This window comes from Wyeomyia smithii, chromosome 2 (genome assembly GCF_029784165.1).
Source record: "Wyeomyia smithii strain HCP4-BCI-WySm-NY-G18 chromosome 2, ASM2978416v1, whole genome shotgun sequence".
Lineage (NCBI taxonomy): Eukaryota > Metazoa > Arthropoda > Insecta > Diptera > Culicidae > Wyeomyia > Wyeomyia smithii.
The window spans coordinates 248,595,299-248,613,417 of record NC_073695.1 but is presented as its reverse complement, the minus strand read 5'-3'; positions in this window follow the sequence as shown (position 1 = coordinate 248,613,417).

The following is an 18,119-nucleotide window of genomic DNA, read 5'->3' as shown; positions in this document are numbered from 1 at the left end:
TGTATACTCTCTTTCTAGCGTAATAATTGTACGAATGCTCGCCGACGCCATTGACGATTGTTGGTATAGATGCGAAGAAAGTGTGAGGAAGATCCGGCAAAACTCTTGTTCAAAATGAAAATAGACGATGAGTGAGCCACCTAGCAGCAGGTTGACGGATTCTTTTGTTGGAGGTATTCTTTCGTATGGGTGTTCCTGGGTGATAGAGGAAATGATCGCTCCAAACGGCCAGGCCCTTTCACAATGGAGTATTGAAAATATGTAGTGAAAATTCAATTGGGCGTCAATAGTTAAATCAAACAAAAATTAGAAACTCTTACTTAAACTAAAATTTTAAAGAGTTTTTATAGTCTAAAAATGTAAAAATTCATTAGCAGGACTCTACAAATTCAAAAGTTCATAGCCTATAAGACGTGTGCAATATTCACAGCAATTCGAAAAAATAAAAACTCTATTGACTCGCAAAAATAACTTTCTTGGCGAAGAAAAACCTAGCCTAACGAAGAAAAATCTAAACATGGACGGTTTTGAAAAATGTCCCGCTGTTAAAAAATATGTATCTGGGAAGACACCAATAAATATTAAGATCAACTTATGTTATCAATTTCATATTGAAAGGGGTTGGTACACAATTGCTCAGAACTCAGACTATTGGTTGACGTTTTCGTAAAGCTAACGCTCATATATTTTTAAGCACTCCAATTACAATATTAGAAAAATAGGCAGAGTACTATCTCTCACAATTTTTTCAGATCATAAATGATAAACTAGATGCTGATAATGTTTTTCGGAGCAAACACACTCAAAATAGGTACTATCAAAATATTGTAGAATTCAGTAATTCAATGTTGAGTAAAGAAAAAAAGGTTTAAGATGAATAAATAAAGTCAAGTTGAATGTAAAACGGTAGAAAGTATTAAAATTTCAGAAAATTCGTTACTTTTTCTTTAGTAGGCTTATCAACTTGATCTAAAATTTGTTTTTTTATTCTCCCTCTGTTGTAAAATAAGTTCATTTAATTTATTCTTCGATAAGACTGACTACGCTTTTGACATTCCTTTGCGCCATATCTCTACATTTCATGTTTGGCATCAGACACCAGGGGCAATCATAGTAGACAGCGTAAAATCTTATTTTTCCTAATCAGCCTGTGCATTTGTCATTATAAATACTCAACTCAAGGCCTACTAGTAAAGGGTACCAATCAAACACCCGTTTTCGAGTGCAACGGTGCAGTCACATCGTCTGGCAGGACCACCAGACAGACGAAACGAAGCATGATCGCTCCACTGATCCCACAAAACTGTACATCCAACCGTAACGCATGCAGCCTGGCAGTTATTTATAGCTTCATCCGTCTACATCATCCGTGTACTCGTGCTACTTGACGGTTTCTTTATTTGTTTTTATTCGCTATTGCATTCTCTCTTTCTCGGCTGCACTGACGGATGGACGGACGGACAAGAATACGTGTATTCCCACGCATCATCAGGCGCTGTTGTAGGTCCCCTTGTCCTGGTCTGATAGCACCAAGAGGGTTGAAGATCGGAAAGAGGGCGCAGCAGGGCCGGGACGAAGGCGATCGATGTAGTTGTCTTGTACGTATTATGATCGCTCGCTCAGAAACATATGATTGCTGCAAACATAAGAGAGGGTACGTTCGGTTGTTCTCTCCGCGAGAGGCAGCAGTGTTATGTCAGATTTACTCTCCTGTAAAAAGCCTTGCACTGGATAAACTCTCTGTTTTGTTTTCTTTTATCGGATGAGAGTTGCGCTACTGATGCATTGTTTTTTTTTTTGCAAGATTGATCTACTTCCAGTTGATATTCGATCTAACTGCGAGAGAGGTTGGACAAAGTGAATGTATAATTATTTCACTAGATTATCGGTCCTTTAATAGGCGATCTTCGACGATCGAAAAGAAATTTAGGGAAGCGGCCCAAAGTGGAGACCTCCTTATACGGGATAGATGACTTTGCAGTAACGATAACTTCTGCCCCCATGTGTGTCTCTAATGGGCTAAGTGTCGGCATACTATTTATAGAACCCCATCAAACATAACGTGTTCGGTTCGACAGCAAGATGATCTACGACGTCGTTGTTGCGAAACAGACTGCAGACTGACTACGGGAGGGTTTAAAATTAGCCTGTAAACTTTTGGGTTGGAAGATTTACCTCAGCGGAGCCATAGTCATAAACCCAACATACATGATGATGAATAATCGTAAAAACGTTTGCAAAATATACAGTTAAAACGCCGACAAAAATGCAGTGAAAAGTGGGCACGAAAAAATGATGATACATCTCATGGAACGTTCTAAGTAAATCTTAGGACCTCGATAACTATGCCAAAATCGAACGGAGTTTTAATGTTTTTACACCAATAATAACATGACATTACTTTTTATGGTTGGTATTATTGTCTGCGTCAGGAAAACTCTCGACAGAACCGAAAAACTTATTTATGCTGCTGATAATAATCGCACATCTGCTCAATTTTGTCGTGTATTCGATTTTACGTCATTAGCAAACTTTCCGCCCGTTTCATTCACCTCGACAGGGGTACAGTCCCACCGAAAAGATGGTTATTTTCGTTCAGTGCTAAATTGCTAATAAACTCCCATGCTTGTGTTGCCATTGCTGTCGTTCGACGATTGCCCCAAGCTACTTCCCCCATTAGGCGAAATCCTGTGCGCTGTTCAGCGGTCCTAACCTTTAAAGGTGACGGTGATTTGTTCAAGGAGGTGAGCGTTAGATTTGCGTTAACCATAAGGAAGTAACATTTGTTTTCAAACTATTAGCAATTTTTGCACAGTTGAAGACTGAAATTTAAACCCTAATCCTGACGGTACAGTTAGTCATAGTCGTGCGCAAGACAGGAGTTTTTGGGTTTCAAAGCTCTCAAACAAAATTCAACGTAGAAAGTCAATGGAGTTTACTGAACCAACAGTCCTTTTACTGGACTAACGTAAGTGAAAAAAAAAAACGAGTTAGACCTCTTATCTGTACCTATCCGAATTTCTGTTGATCCGGTGGGACCTATCCGTGGGCTAAGTTCTTGAGAAGTCGGTTCGAAAAGTAAGTCCAGGAAGCTGAGGGTTGTTATGAGTGTCATATAACTGAAGTGAAAACGGAAAGAGAGACGTTTCGCGTGGAATAATTTCACGCCCATTTTGAACAGTGAAATGATTTCACGAAGATGGGGTCATATCCCTCCTTTTTTCTCGTATGCACTTACTCTCGCTGCGACCAGAATAGTTGCTCTATTGTGAGATATACCCCGGTGTCTGCTGTATCCCGCGCGTCTAATTTTAGTCATACCGCTATTGAGAAGTGGCATGCTTATTATATATCCGTGTTTGTGTGTAACATGATTGATTATACCCGATGATTTGATCTGCTGTACCGAGCCTCGTTCCTTCTGTCAAATATTGCCAATTTTTTGCGGTAGTCGCTAAACAGGTTCAACTTCTTCGGAAGTTACCTCTCAGCTCCTTATGAGGTATGAAGTACCAATCCCAAAACGGTAACTGGTTGCATCAAGCAGGATCAACCTGATCAATGCCCTTTCTGGACGAGAGACAAAGTCAAACCGAATGACAAGACTCAACGTGGTCAACATGATTATCGAATTACGTTTAACACAAGGATTGGGGCTCATCCAAGGATTGGGGCTACTCCTGAAAATTCAGTAGGTATGCATCGAAAGTGAAATGCTTTCTTTTCGTTACCAAATCGTCAGAGCGATCTACCATCGGGCAATCAGGGCAACTGACAAAGGCAAACCGCCTTCTTATTAATAAGGACACGACCAACCAGGAACTCCCGCCGGTAGCCGAAATCCACTGGTGCGGAACTGGAGGTTGTAACCTGCTAAAGATATGCACAGACCCAACAATAAAAAGCAATATCAAGACAGGATTCAACCCACACGTTGTTCGTGCCTCCGTTTCTGAGCTTCTTTGGACAAAATAAAAGAACCGCATTTCCCCTTATACAGATGGGTCAGTAGCTAGGGTCAGAGTAGGAGTAGAAATTTTCGGATCTGACATCGCACTTTGTTGTCGATTACCAGATCAGGAAAGTATCCTCACTGCAGAAGCGGGAGCTGTAATAATTGGATTATCATCCCTAATAGGAAATCTTTGATAATTTTCAACGACTCTGCGAGCGTCATATCGGCACTCAACAATAAGAGATCTATACCTCCGTATATCCAATGGGTCAGGGAAATTTGCTCCTGAAAACACTTTGTTTGTGTGGATACCTGGTCAACGTGGTGTTTCGGGTACAAAGAATCCGCAGATCGCCTCGCCGCCTCGGGACGCAACAGAAAATATAAGCAAGATAAAGATCACCGCTAAAACAGGACTACGAGAAGACATCGACCTAAATGAAATAGAAAATCCTTTCTGGGTGCCCAGGATCTGGAGTCGCTTCTCTTGGACCTTCCCTTTTATTTTTTTCAGCCTTTAGGAAGGTGGGTAACGGTTGCGAACCAACCTGAGACAGAAAACAAAATATCGCCTGACTACGTAACGATACGGTTCCTAAAATTGAGCAAAAGAAGCTCAATACATATTGAGAGTAAGTTTTCTGTCCATATTATACCTCAAACAGTGCGAAAACGTCCTCACCAACAACTTCTCAATAAAGGTCATTTGATCAGATGTGATAAAATAATAAAGATGAAACAGATAAAAAATCTTTTTTAGAATGAAGGTTGAAGAACAGCATTTTAGGCAAGTCATTGCAACTAACTAGCTAAATCGGACAACATTGCACCTAAAACGTCTACTAAGCTTGTCATAATATAATAACTTTTTTCACTTCTATGCAAAGTTTCAACCAAATCAAAAATGACAATTTAAAAAAAATATTATAACTGGGACATTTTTTGTGGAACTGCTCCACTACAGAAATCCTTGGCATGATTCTCCTGCACTCGCCCCATCATGCCTTATTTCAGCAGTAGGCGGTTGTGTGGCCTAACTGCTTACAATTGAGGTAGTTTATTATACGGAGTACATACTGCCGCACAGGCAGACGAATCTGTTGAATCAAGACGTGGGTTGGCAACGCTGAGTCTGATTGCGTGTAGACTTTCTCATCACCAATGATCGATGCGGGCCGCAATTGCTTACAGTCTAGTATCTACACATCAGAAAAAGCGGGATTCTTGAAACAGCCTATGCCATGCTCTCGGCAGATCTTTTTTTTTGTCTGGGTATAACTAGTTTGGAGTATATTAGTTACATGTGCAAAATTTATTAACAATCGGTTCAGTGGTTATTGAGATGTCATCGAAACAAGAAGGAAATCGCCAGAGAATTTTGCGCGCCTTCATGGAAAATCCGACTGCGACCGGAAGACATATGGGGATCACCCATATAACTGTGTCTTGGGTGGTAAAAACGTTTAAGGAGTCCCAGACGACCGAACAGCGGACTGGTTCGTTCAGCAAACCATGGAATGAGCTAGGTTTCGTATATTCGAGGTCCGGAAGGCACCGAACCGGCCGGCGTGATCAACGAAATATGGCGTCAAATCCTGCGCAAGTTAGTTGTATCGAGAGTGTTTAAACCGATGTTAGTGGTTATGGATGACGAAACCTACACCAAGGCAGACGCAAAGCCTATACCGGGACTGGATCTTAACGTTGCCAAATCACGGTTTGATATACCAGAAGAAAGAGACAAATTCGCCAAAAAATACTTGCTCTGACAGACCATATGCCAATGCGGTAAACTGAGTAAACCATACATCACCATGGGTACCGTCAACAGCGGAATTTACCGCACCGAGTGCCTCCAGAAGGGTCTGTTGCCCTTCCTGCGGTCCTACGGAGGCGAAATATGGTTTTAGTCGGACCTGGCATTATGCCATTGCGCGCGGTCGACGTTGGATTGGTACAGAGACAATAACGTTGGTGGTTTTGTAACAAAAACCGCCATCGCCAATCCCCCAAATTTTTAGATGAAGAAAAAGAAACCCCCAAATTCACCAGAAATTCGTCCGATGGAAAGATTTTGAACCATAATGAAAGCCATAGTTCTAAAATCGCCCAAAGTGTTTAAGAACGAGTTTGGTTCGAAGAAAGAATGGATGAATGTAACCAAAAAGGTCGGCTCCACCATTTTACAAACTAAATGAGGGGTCTTGAGGAAAAGGTACGGGCTTTCAGCGATGAAAAGAATATTAAATAAAGTAATTATGCTGAAACATAATATATATATAGTTAAGTTCATTACCTGTATGCTACAAGAAAATCCGACGTAAAATGATTTTTGTCTGGTGCTTTTTTTATAGTACAGCCCTTAGAAGTCAATTCTAAAAATTCCATACTAACCCTCGGGTTCCCAGAAAACGGAAAAGTCCCTGAAAGTCGATTTTCGGCCAATTTTTTTTTTAAATAAATAACTCCAGATCTCGACGTTCGAAGCATTTTTAAGTCAAATGGCATCGAAAAATTGTTTCGGTTTTCGCAATTTCGTGTTTCCCCTTTGGTAGATTTTCGAAGGTGAAAAAATCACAACTCTAAACGATTTGAGGCAACTCTAATTCATGTCCGATTGAGCTGAAATTTTGCAGAGGTCATTGGATTGTGAAGTTTGAATATGAAATTTTTCCATTCCGTCTGCCGTGATATTCTCTATACCAGTACCAAATAATTGAATAAATCTCCTTGTCCCAACCGGTAAGCTAATGTTTGCTTCCATGAGTCTAGACTATTATCATGTCTCTGAGGTAAGGTATTTCTGAAAAGTTTGTAAAAACCTCCAATAGTAGACAATCTAATGATCTACAGTGAGAATGTAGTTTAAAATGATGTCTTGAAGAAAAACATGCCGGTACAGGGAGCAGAAAACTTGGTAAAGCACGCACAGCACTGTGAGCGGAGCCAAAATGTAGCTCGTGCTTCCTGTCTAACACGCACTTGGTACATGATGCTCGTCTTTGGATTGGCACGCAACGAATGAAGAACAGTTTTAATTGGTCTACGATTTTGAAGTGCTGCACAAATCGAAAAATCCTTTTCCACAAAATTAAGATCCACTTTGATATAACTGGTAACACGACCAGTCGATTCTGTCAAGCTTAGTTGAGAAAAAGGCGTTGACTTCGCACCAAATAGAAACGAATTTTCATTATGAATTTTGACTTTTGACTTAGATCGTTGCGAGAGTTCAGAATTTTCCATTAACATGCTCATTTTAAAATCATTGAATACGGGTCTAATTTCGCATAGAGATGTAGTTTGAGTGCATAGTTTTTCTATTATGAATTAAGTTTTTATACTCCATCAAGCGTATACATGCAAAACAAATTTCGTTTGGTATTTGATTTAGGTTAACTTTTTAAATTATTTTCGTTTTATAACGCAAAGATATTTAACATTTTAACTATCCACCACTTTCTTCTGACTTTCTTCTTATCAAGAATTATTCTATCAAATGAATTTATTGAGACCAAATCATACGTTGCATATTTGTTAATTCACAAACAATAAAAAAACCAATGCGATTTTCTCACCATGAGCGATGCTCTTCGAACATTTTGAACAAAAATTATCTACAATAAAAATCAAATCAAAACCACCACAAACGATCGATAATCAACACAGAGTAAACAGGAAAATATGTTATTGATTTGTATCTTCGAAATGTGTCCTTTGAGGAAAAAATCCAATAAACTGAAAAAAATGCACTTTGCACATCACCATTCCACCTCGGTTCGGCATAGACAGCATCAGATGCCGTTGCCTTTTCTGCGAAACCATTTTTAGTGGCATCGTTGCCATTAATTGAACATTATGGCAGCGAGATGGAACAAATTGGTATTTATGAGTGTCGTTTGTAGTAAAATTGATGCCATCTAATAAAACATGACTCAGCCAGTTTTATGTTCGCAATAGATACGGATTTGCGGCGAGACTTACCACAGCCATCACCGAATACCGGTTCTTATGACGTCCAAAACTGTTGACATGCTAGTGGCGGATATGGTTGACTTTTAAGTGGAAGGATTGTAGCGTTAGACGTTGGCGGCTAAATATAGATTTTAACACATTGAGTTGCTGCAAATGTTCGGTAAATGTTATCTCTCGGCATACGAGTACATCTGAAACTAACAGCATCCTGTTGAGGCGATGATGATTGTGCATCTTCTACTATATAAAAATGGAATTCCGTAACGCTTGATCTTATTGATATTATTCTCTCAGTCTCTGAGGTGTACAGTAATCATCATCATTTTGAATCGTTCTAAATCAAAAATAATAAGCGGTGACATGTGTTTTTTTTTTACATTAAAATGTTTGTTGATGTTCAGAAAAGACATTTGAGGGAAAATAAAAAGTATCTGATTACAAAAACTTGAGATGTTATTCACAAAACTACGTAAAACATGCAAAATTATGACTTTTTATGCTGAATTTGCCTCTAAATTAAAATTCAAAGCGATGACATGTGGTTATTTTTCCATTAAAATGTTTGCTAACGTTCAGGAAAGACATTTGAGGAAAAATAAAAAGTATCTGATTACTAAAACTTGAGATATTATTCACAAAACTACGTAAAACATGAAAAATTATGACTTTTTATGCTGAATTTGTCTCTAAACCAAAATTCAAAGCGATGACATGTGATTATTTTTTCATTTAAAAGTTTGTTAACGTTCAGGAAAGACATTTGAGGAAAAATAAAAAGTGTCTGATTACTAAAACTTGAGATATTATTCACAAAACTACGTAAAACATGCAAAATTATGACTTTATGCTGAATTTGCCTCTAAATCAAAATACAAAGCGATGATATGTGGTTATTTTTTCATTGAAATGTTTGTTAACGTTCAGGAAAGACATTTGAGGAAAAGTAAAAAGTATCTGATTACTAAAACTTGAAATATTATTCACAAAATTACGTAAAACGTATAATTACGTAAAATCATGAGTTTTTAGCTGAATTTGCCTCTAAATCAAAATTCAATGCGATGACATGTGATTACTCTTTCATTAAAATGTTCGTTCGTTTTGAGGAAAAATAGAACGTATCTTAATGCTAAAACTCATCAAAAATGAATATAAAATCGGAAAAATTATCAACCACGAATGCTTTACTATCTATTTTTGTGTTCGGATGTATACTTTCGATCGACAATTAGTTTTATTGCAGCTGATGTGTGTAAATCGGCTTGGAAGAAAAATATCATTTGCATAGCAAAAGACACAACTATGGGTCGCTTTCGGCATTCAAGATCATTTAGTCTATAAAATCATCAAAAAAAGTTATCTAAAAAGTTATTTCATTGTTGTAAAAGCTTGATCATTTCATTAAGTCGTGATGTATTATCATGCAAAAGTAATAAAAACACCGCAAAATGTAGCATTTCTACAATTATGGGTCACTTTACTTAATGCACGGAGCAGAATTATTTTTTTCGGTGACATTTTCAAAATTAAATCATTTCAATCGTATGAATAAGGTTACAAGTGAGTGCCAATAAAAATAGAAATAAAAAATTACGACTTCCAGTTTCAGCAAAATAACCTAAAGAGCTATTTGGCCAACAATTTCAATACTTCCAAAAGTAGAACTCCTTACGTCTTTTTGAAATCCAAAATGGCGACTTCCAGTTTCTGTAAATCAGCCTTAAATCACAAAATGCAATCCAATAAGGAAACTTCCGTTCTGTGCGTTCTCGGAATATTGAAGTACTAAAAGTGATGATGGACATATAAGATGTGAAATATTTTTTTAAGTGGGTTGAGCTAATGCAACAATGAAGCATAAAAAAAAATTTTGGCTTCGAAACCTCTGATCCCGTGCATCGCCGGGAGCGTTCAACTAGTTTGTAATATTTAGGAGAGAGCGCTAGGCAAATAACATTCGTGTTTCGATTGTCGCAGTGGTTCCAAAACACCCAGTGAAGAAAGTGTTCAATCGTTTCCAGGCCGAAAGTCAGTCTATTTTTAATAAATCAGGAAGCAGTTGGCTAATCACTGAATCTAATGTTCCAATAAAGCACACGTTTCGGTATGGCGAACAGCGGCTCCAGTGTGGCCCTTTAGCTTTTCATCTCAGAAAACCGACGACGACGACGACGACGGAAGATCCATAAGAACTGGTGCGGGTGAGCTCCCAATTCCAGGGCTTTGTTTTCATTGACACCCAGATGATAATGGTTTCCTCAGTCGGTCGGCCGGTCGCTGGCTACGGGGCTGATACTGCGGCAATTTGTGTTGCTCCTGGTGATGATGATGGTGCCTTGTCGTGTGTGCCACTAACAATTAATAACAATAACAAAGCTGATAAGCGTGCTCTGATCCGGCTGGCTGCTTGAACGGAGAGCGGGTAACCTTTCGGCGGCTGGATTCGCTTCCACAACCTTACAACATCTATACTGTTGCAATTGTTTGACAGGCTGATCTATTGATGAATGTCTCTATGTCTGTACGGGCTGACGGGCTGTTTTTCGACGCGTCTGGCCGGGTCAGTCAGACACTAGGAGGGTGAAACTATTATCAGTGTTTCTGGTGTCTGGCTGTGCGCTTACTTTTTACAAGGATGGGTTTTACCGAGCGGTAAATTATACTGCTAGACAAATGGAGCTTCCCTCAAGTAGAGAAGAATTTATGTTTGTCTGAACGGATGAATACGGAACATAATGATTATTATATAAAAAACAGCTTACGAACATCTATGGATTGAATGTAACTGAAGCCTTTTAATTCCTGTTTGGTAGTCCAAACAGATATTTTTTTAGTTCAATCAATGATTGATTTAACTAATGTAAAATCTCAGCCGATGACGATGATTGAAAAGTCAAGAACCTAATTTTGAACAGCCTTTCATTTTGTTGCAACTCAAGAAATTATACAAATAAACATCTACCTTCTTTCTATTGTTTTCAACTTTATTTGAATCATTTCATCACTGTAATGTCCCTTTAAAATTTGAATTTTTTCGTAGAACAACGTTTCAAAAAACGTTACAGATTAAAACCTTATATCTCAGTCATTTTTATCAAATTCACGAGGTTTTAGAAAATTTAATAAAATACCAGAAAATAACCAACTATAACTAACTAGTAAATAAGAACGAAACAAACAATCACAGTTATTCTTCCTCAACGCAGCCGACACTTACTCAGCTAACGATTGGAATCCTGTGCAGTTCGAAGTAACCAGCAAAGGTGGATTGATCGAAAAACCGAAAACACCAAAAGTAAGGCCTTGTTCTTTGTTCTATGAAATAATTTCGCTGAAGAAATTGAGTACACAAAATCAGTTTTTCATAGTCAAATCTAAACGATTACGATTTTTTGAGTTTAGACCACTGTGCACTGTGGGATTTTAATAAATCTTTCTACCAATTGCAAATGTCATAGAATTAAATACTTAAAATGTGTAGAAGCTATTTAGGAAGATATTTCATAAAATGGTTGGAAAACCTGCTTCACATTAGGTATTTCCTCGTTTTTTATAGCATTTTTTTACTTTACAACCTTCAAAAGGGCATTACTCGGAAATGTATCGTACGATGATTTTGAAATTTTAACCAGAGATTTAGGACGGACGTCCTAACGAATCGAATGGTGTACTCAGATCCTTTGGTGCATTTTTTTATAATAACGTTCTGTGGGATCACCGTGAACCTATTATTATTCAGTTTCATCTTCGAAAAAGATAGTTCACCCAGCTGCGTTCGAAAACATTAGACTCAAATGAATACACAATATAATTTCAGTGTTTAGAATACATTTAGGTTATTGTTGTTCAAAATCAAATAGTACAAATGTCTTTCAAAGGAAATATTCTCCAGGCTCTGAAACTGCTTAGTAGGCAAGTTTCCTTTTCCCAAGCAAAAACGAACTTTTGAAATTCGTTTTTGCTTTGGAAAAGTTTATTTTTTCTTGATTTTTCTGCCCGCGTCCCCTTCTCAAATTTGGCTCTGGGTGTACAGGACAATTGCGGGGCTAGCGCTTCGACCAGCATCCTACTTCGAGAACAGCTGGGAGATATAATGTACAGCATCCGGCCAAAATTTGGCTGTGTCCTGGTATTTACATCCAAATAAAGAGATGTCATTTTTTCATCATTTTGAGCGAAAGTTTCAACATATGCTTTCGCCTAACCAAAGAAAACGAATTGTGCATAAGTGGGGCAGTTGAGGCACCAAAAGATGTATTCGATCAGAAAACAAGCCAAATAAAAAGGTATGAGTGTCGAAGCAGTTTAAACTGAGTTACGGAAGTATGGTCTAATGTATACGTGGCTTTTGCCCCCACAATGGACAGGATGATAAGAGATCACTACAAGCGGCATCCTTCAGCATCAGTACGAGATGTGATGAAAAAACTAGGTACCTCATCGACTGTTATGTACGACACGGGAAGGATGGGCTTACAGACTCGTTGGAAGCAGAAGCAGCCAGAACGAAGTACCAAACAGGTTGAATCTGTGAAAACGAGGACTAGGACATTTTATGGCAAACTTCAGAACAAGAAATTGAGGTGTGCTTTCATGGATGACAAAAACTGCATGATGTTAGACTATAGGACTCTGTCGGAACTCTGGTGTAAACCGCCATTTACACCGAAAAATTCGACAAAAAGGTTATGGTGTGGCAAGTTCTTAGCGAAGATGGGGAAATTTCTCGTCTATTCATTACAACGGACACAATATCTCCGTGGAAGAGTGTTTCCAGACAAGGTTGTTACCCTTGATAAAAAAGCATAACAATCGTCCAATCTTTTGGTCCGATCTTGTTTCTTGCCATTTCTCTAAGGACGTGTTAGGTATAAAATCAGCATTGTCTCATATGTACCGAAAAAGATGAATACACTGAATTACTCTGAAGTTCGCCTTATCGAAACTTTCTGGGCTTTGACGAAGACGAAGCTGCGGACTTATTTAAAACCAGCGGATAGTGTTGGAAAAATCAAGAAAGATTGACCGAAAGAGGTGAAAATTGTCAGAGAAAGCACCGTTCAGAAATTATATGTGGTGATAAGAAAAAAGATGGAGAACTCGCGTACCTCTACCAGAAGGAAAACAAATTGAAGTTTGGAACGAGAACATTTTTTTTAAGCAAACTTGAGAATGCAATGATCAAAAAAAAAAAAATTCTATATATTTTGTTTTATTAAAGAATGAAAGCGTATTTGAAATTTTAGGAACAGTCTGAAAGACATTAAATGGCATATCAATCAAAAAGCTTGTTTTATCTTTCGTTTAAATTGCCCTGATGCAGAAAATACGACAAAATTTTTAAAATTACGTGTCTTAAAAAATAATTTAGCTTAACTTGACCGATTGCACGGATTGCACATATCAATATTCACATTCAGTTAAATCATTTTATATTATACAACACTTTTTGAATGATCGATTACGGCGCCGGTTTAGCTCTTGCAATCAGATAGGAAGAGGCAAGGGAGTTTTGTTTCACGTTTACTGTTTAGAGACCGTGTTAGCCTCTGTATTTCCATAAAGGTCACAGGAAGAAGATTTTTGTTAACAGGGAACGTTGGATCAGGATTTCACCTGTCTCTGTTTAGCTATTTTCGATTTATTTTTGGTTCATCCGACTGATTAGAGATGCACACTTGGTTCATTTTTATTTGGTACCGGTTCAGACCAACAGACAGCAAGAATGTTGTTGGGGCCCCGAACAAGTGTTTGCGGTTCATTTCATTGAAGCACAAATTGTTTACCTTCGTGATTTGAAACCGATTTATATATGTGTTTGTGGGTGAACTGTGGTAAGTTATTGGTTGCATGCTCTCGCGGCTGGTGGATGGGTTATGCATAGCAGAAGCAGACAGCCGGTGGGAGCTGGTAGTTGGGAGTTGTATTGCAGTTACGCACACGGCTTTCGTCTTGGTAAGAGGGGTGTGAAGAATTTATATGGCTCTCGCTTGCGATAAAAAAAAGTAGAACGAATAGAGCAAGTGAGTGATTAAAAAGAACTAGTTCATCTTAGTGAGCGAAACCGCTCTGATCCACTCACTGTAGTGAACAATTTTTCCACTTCTTACCTTCTGTGGAAAGCAAACACTTTCTCTAGGAAAAGCTCGAAATTTCAGAACTGTAGCTTGTACTGAGATATCAAGAAAAAGTAAATTCTAGAAAACAAATTTTTGATCATGACAACAGAATAACTTTAAAGAACAACATATTCTTATAAACGTTATCGATCAGGCTTTCCAACGAGTATAAGAAAAAGAAGACAAAAATAAGTAATTATTTTTAACTTTGTTAGTTGGCATCTTTTTACTCCCAGGGCTGAGTCCTTGTTTTATGTTTAAGGTACTTATTAACAAGTTCTAAAGAGTTTTGCTGCAACCACCTGTGACCAAGCGATTTGGAGCGTTCTGAAATGTTTTGGTTCTTGCAGGAAATCTACAAAATCAAAAATATTTTCAATGACAACAATGTTTTTTTTTTTGAAACTTGTCATCTATGACAATTTCTGTATATTTCACGACCAACTTGTTTGAAGGGTTTTTTTAAGTTTGAATTAAATTTCATTTTTTTATCAATGAAACTAGCTGAATTTGCCGAGCTTCGAATAAAGTCTCACTTCCTTTATGGGCTGTTAAAATATTTGAAAATAACAAAAAAGTCAAATGTTTCCTCATTCTTATTTCTAGACTGGGCTCCCAGATGATTAAATAGAAAAATGCGGAATTACTTTTTTGGCTGGTGATCTCTGCAGTTTTGAGAAAAATTTAAGCACTTAATTTTTTTTTTCGTCTCAGAATCGCTGTGTGTATAATTGTATATAAATATATTTCACTATATTTTGTTAAGAGGAAGTCACACCAAGGGATTTTAAAGTTCTGCGTAAAGGAAGAGCAAGTTGTGGGGGAGCCTGAGAATAACGCATGCTTAGGTACTTTTGACATCGAATGACCTGATTCTACTGATAAATCCGAATCCACGACCATCCGCTTGACATAAGTGGACTCTGCAACCTTGCGGCTACGCAGCCCTTTTTTCGTTTCGATCATAACAAGTAGAAAAAAAGCTGGAAACATGATAAACATATTTTTGTTCGCTTGCTTGTATAGAAATCTCTCACAGTGTATTGGGATTATGATATTATATTATGAAAATGCTGCTGGGGCCATGCACAAATGTGTGCGATTAAATTAAAAGAAATACAAAGGTTAATATATTTTTCGAACCGAGTTGTACTAACAAACAATAAGAACATTGTTGGGGCCACTTTCGAGTGAGTGTTTGGTTTGTTTAGTAAATTCCAAAAGTTTATTATGTTGAATTTTGCATTGTTTTTTTACAATTATGAGCATGAGAAGGTTAGGGAATTGAACATTTCACAAACCTAATAGGCAGGTTTGATTTTGGTTGCTTATCTGCGTCACCATAAATACAATTTAAATTCTCATCTTTTGCGGATTTTCGGGCTTTTCTATGTTATTTTTTTTATAAATAATATTTAACCTTCCCATGGTTGGTAAACGGCTGGGCAGAGCGTACCTGCAGTACAACCCGTACTAGTTGGCATAAAATAGACCCCATTGTTGTCCATAGCATCCTGCCCAGCAACTTCTATCCCTACCTCCCCGTGGTATCAGCCGGGATACGAGTAACCAAGCGAAGATCATGGTAACCAACCCGTGGTCGTATGCTGACAGGGAAGGGGGAGGTGGGCTGACCTCCTCGGAGGAAAGCTTAGCCTTTCTGAGCGTCTGTTCCCCAGGTTAGGGGCGGCTCATAACAGCGTCTGACCCGGAGCGGGCGGCTGAATAAAAAAATGAGTTGTCTCGAACACACCCAAGATGGCAGCCCCATCACGAGACTCGGTAGCGTAGCCCTAGTAAGGCCACCTACTTAAACAATTACACTACAAACATTCAAGAAAATATAACTCGGAACATTCGCCAGGACCTAGGCAACAAAAAACGGACCACGAGTGGAAACTCGGTACCTGGAACTGCAAGTCGCTAAATTTTGTGGGCGGAGACAGGGTGCTGCCCGAGCAGCTAGAACCCCGCAAATTTGTCATCGTGGCTCTGCAGGAGATCTGTCGCAAAGGTGAGAAAGTGTGGAAAGTCCGTGGAGGCAACGCCCAGTTCTACCAGAGCGGTGGAGCAACCAACGAGCTGGGAACGGGTTTTTGTGTAATAGGCAGAATGTAGGATCGCGTGATCAATTGCAAGGCGATCAACGAGAGGATGTGTCTGTTGAGGATTAAAGGTCGTTTCTTCAACTACAGCATCATCAACGTGCACTGCCCGCACGAAGGTAGACCTGACGACGAGAAGGAATCGTTCTACGCGCAGTTGGAGGCAATATACGACGGCTGCTCGTCACGGGACATCAAAATCGTCATCGGGGATATGAACGCCCAGGTTGGTAGGGAAGCGATGTATAGACCGGTGATAGGGCCTCACAGCCTACACATCGACACGAACGACAACGGCCAACGATGCATCAACTTCGCAGCTTCCCGAGGCCTAGTGATTAGAAGCACCTTCTTTCCACGCAAAGATATCCACAAAGCCACCTGGAGATCACCTGACCACCGTACAACAAATCAAATTGACCACGTTCTCATTGATGGCCGATTTTTCTCAAACATTACAAACATACGCTCCCTCCGGGGTGCGGATATCGACTCAGACCACCACCTAGTAGCAGTACATGTGCGCTCAAAACTATCCACGGTATTTCACACACGTCAGAACCGTCCTCCCCGGTCAAACATCCGGCAGTTGACCAACCCGCAGGCTGCAGAGAACCACGCGCGCTTACTTGAGGAGGCACTACCTTCCACGGAAGAGCTATGTGCTTCGACTCTCGACGATGGATGGGGGAAGTTACGCTCGGCCATTGGAGAGGCCGTATCCGCGGCACTAGGTATCGTCGAGCCGACAAAATGACTGGTTTGACAGGGAATGCCAGTAAGCGATGGAGAGGAAGAAAAGAGCTTGGAAAAATTATCTAAGCATCGCCACAAGAGAGAACGCGGCCAAATACCAACGAGCACGAAATGAGTTGACCACGATTCTGCGGAGGAAGAAGCGCCAGCAGGAGGACAGAGATCGTGAAGAGCTGGAGCAACTGTTTCGGGCTAACGATACACGCAAGTTTTTTGAAAAAGTGAACCAATCCCGTAAAGGCTACACACCGAGTCCAGGTATGTGTAGGGACGTGGAGGAAAGCCTGATCACAAACGAGCGCGAGGTGGTTGATAGGTGGCAGCAGTTCTTAGATGAGCACCTCAATAGCGGAGCAACAGAAGGAGGCGGAAGGGAAGTTATTCTTGGAGTGCCTACATACGACAGTAGTGTCCCAGTTCCTGATATCATGGAGATCAAACGGGAAATTGGGTCACTTAAGAACAACAGAGCCGCCGGCAAGGACAGGCTCCCGGTAGAGCTCTATAAACACGGAAAAGAGGCTCTAGCAACGGCACTCCACTGGGTAATCTCTAGAATTTGGGAGAAAGAGAGACTACCGGAGGAATGGATGGGAGGAGTTGTTTGCCCCATCTATAAAAAAGGCGATCGGCTACAATGCAGCAACTACCGCGGCATTACGCTGATCAACGCTGCCTACAAAGTCCTCTTCCAGATCCTACTCCGCCGTCTATCTCCTTTAGCGAAAGAATTCGTAGGGTAATATCAAGCGGGCTTCACACAAGCACGCGCTACTACGGATCAAATTTTCACTCTCCGGCAGATCCTTCAAAAATGCCGGGAGTACAACGTGCCCACACATCATGTTTTCGTGGACTTCAAGGCAGCGTATGATACAGTCGATCGAGACCAGTTATGGCAAATAATGCACGACTACGGTTTTCCGGATAAACTTACACGACTTATCAAAGCTACCTTAGACCGAGTGATGTGTTACGTGTGCGTGTCGGGGACACTCTCGAACCCCTTCGAAGCGCGCAGAGGGTTGAGACAAGGAGACGGATTATTCTGCACACTGTTCAACATTGCCCTTAAGGGTGTAATCTGATGAGCGGGCATCGAACGAGAGGCACGATTTTCAGCGAAGGTAGTCAACTCATATGCTTCGCAGACGACCTGGACATTATTACAAGAAACTCAGCGACGGCGGAGGCAATCCACGCCAGACT